Source organism: Vigna unguiculata, chromosome 2 (assembly GCF_037176805.1).
Source record: "Vigna unguiculata cultivar grain cowpea cultivar isolate G323 ecotype 2 chromosome 2, ASM3717680v1, whole genome shotgun sequence".
Taxonomy (NCBI): Eukaryota; Viridiplantae; Streptophyta; class Magnoliopsida; order Fabales; family Fabaceae; genus Vigna; species Vigna unguiculata.
Window position 1 is genome coordinate 11,690,944 of NC_140793.1, and position 2,547 is coordinate 11,693,490.

The 2,547-nt window shown below is 40.0% G+C and overlaps 1 non-coding gene across 1 annotated transcript; it reads left to right on the forward strand.

The window, feature by feature from the left end:
- Window positions 1-584: 584 nt before the first annotated feature.
- LOC114171377 (small nucleolar RNA R71) lies at window positions 585-693 on the forward strand. Its single transcript, XR_003601458.1, has one exon. It is a non-coding gene; the product is annotated as a small nucleolar RNA R71 (small nucleolar RNA).
- Window positions 694-2,547: the final 1,854 nt, after the last annotated feature.

Genomic DNA, 2,547 nt, shown 5'->3' on the forward strand with positions numbered 1-2,547 from the left:
ACTCTTTGTTGCGGAGGTGGTTGCACATTTTGAAATTGTTGGGGCTGCTGGTTACCCTGGTTGCCCCATCTCAAATTAGGGTGATTCCTCCATCCTGGATTATATCTGTTGGTTGACAAATCATGGTGGTTTTGTTGTTGTTGTTGGGGCCTATTGTTGTTGAAAATATTTGCTGCATAGGCCTGAGGTGTGTCGACTGGTGTAGAAGAAGAAGGAGAAGCAGCCTGTTGTTGCAATGCTGGGCAAGAGTCTGTAAAGTGATCAACAGATGTACAAAGGCCACAAACTCTTGCAGCTGGAGCTCTCTAATTAGAAGCAAGTTGATTGACCAGTGTGGTAAGAGCATCAATCTTACTTTCCAACTTCTTTGTGTACTCGGCTGCTCCTACATCATGAACACCTCTAACAACTATGGCATCACTCCTTGTGCCAAATTGTTGAGAATTTGAAGCCATGTTTTCTATCAGTTGTCTGGCTGCAGCTGGGGTTATGTTACCAAGGGCACCACCACTTGCGGCATCAATCATATTTCGATCCATGTGGTGCAAGCCTTCATAAAAATACTACAGGAGGAGATGTTCAAAAATCTGATGGTGTGGACAGCTTGAACAGAGATTCTTGAACCTCTCCCAGTACTCATAAAGGGTCTCCCCAGATTGCTGCTTGATGCCAGAAATCTCCTTTTGTATGGCTGTTGTCTTTGAAGCAGGAAAGAACTTGGCAAGGAACAATCTCTTCAGGTCATCCCAGCTTGTCTTTCGCATTACCCTCCAAAGAATGAGGGAAAGCCTTCAAGTATACATGGTCCTCTTGTACATCTGCAGGCTTCATGGTGGAACAGACGACATGAAACTGCTTCAAGTGTTTGCACGGGTCCTCACCTGCAAGACCATGAAACTTTGGCAACAAGTGTATCAAACCAGTTTTCAGCACATATGGAACCTCCTCCTCAGGGTATTGTATGCATAAACTATCATAAGTGAACTCTAGTGCAGTGAGCTCACTCATGGTTCTCTCATGAGGTGGAGGAGGTTGAGCCATGTTATCAGTATCAAAATGCTCAGAATATACAGTATGCTCAGAATGCAAAGAATGAGGAGTGTCAGGAATGTGATGAGAATCAGAAGAATCAGGAAATGTCAATGAATATTCAGCATGCAAAGATGGATTCCTAGGATGCCGACTTCCTCTATGGAATGTCCTATCAATCTCAGGGTCAAATGGTTGTAATTCACTTGGGTTTCCCCTAGTCATGCACCAAAAAGCATTAATTGTGGTGATATTGGCATAACAAAGGGTATAACTACAAGTATACTCAAACGACCTCCAAATGACTTGAAAATTGGTAGGATATTCCTTTGAGTGGTCAAACAGAAGCACAAAAAAAATCAGATCAAAACTCAAAGCACAAGTATTTTTAACAATTTTTCAAAAGTAGAAAAAATGAAGAAAAATTACAAAAAACATTGCTGAAATGTAGAAAATGGCATTTTCTGGAGAATCTGAGTTTGCAAACTAGCGAAGCGGGCTACGATAAGGTAGGAAATCAATAGTGATTCTGATAACCAGAGCAAAAGTTATGGTCCTCTGAAGTTTCACTAAAAATCTGTCCAAAATTTTTTTGAATCTCTTAACTCAGACCATACCAACTGCTCTAGCTATTTTTCCTATCAAGTTCAACGTCTTAGAAGTGGGGGAAAAAATTTTCAAGTCAAAACAAGCTCCGTAGCTACCAAAACAAAAATCCAGAAGTTAAATGCCAGATTCGGACACTATTCAAACACTATTCACTACTACAAATGACACTATTCATGCGCGTCGCGACACTATTCACTACACTACACAGAAACACACAGGAATGGAAACAGGCATTGAACTTAACACAACATTAACATCACAATGAACATATACCAACTCAACCACACTTGAACTACACACACACCAAAACACAAAACACAAACACACTGGAAATTTTACTTTGAACGAAACGATTGGTCCCCGGCAACGGCGCCAAATTTGACTAATTTATGTTTCCATCTTCTTTTATGTTTCCATTTTCTCGTTTTAACTAATTTCTCAAATTTCTTGCTTGTTAGCATTCCAACAATGATAGATCAATCAAACGAATCAAACTCTGTGGATTCACATCATTTGGTATTCAAAGCCTTGCTATCTAGATTTGGAATTGGAAAGGAAGTTTATTATACAAAGTGTTTAACCGAAGGCCATCCATGTTAGTTGCATTCGATTACTGATAGAGGTCGTACCCCACCAAATTAAAACATATTAAATGCAGTACATGAAAGTGAACCAAGTCGTCTCCCAACGACCAATATTTTCATTCAAAGCGAATTTTCCAGATGAACACAACAATAAAACACAGGGGGGGTTGGCAGACAGATTCGGAATGCTAATCAATAGATTAATTTAAATGCTACAGTGACTAAAACCGTATTGACATCCCTGATTCACACGCAATTTCACTTATCATAGGCCACCGAATTAACACCAACCCTGCCTTGTCTCAATCCACTAGATAATAGTTCA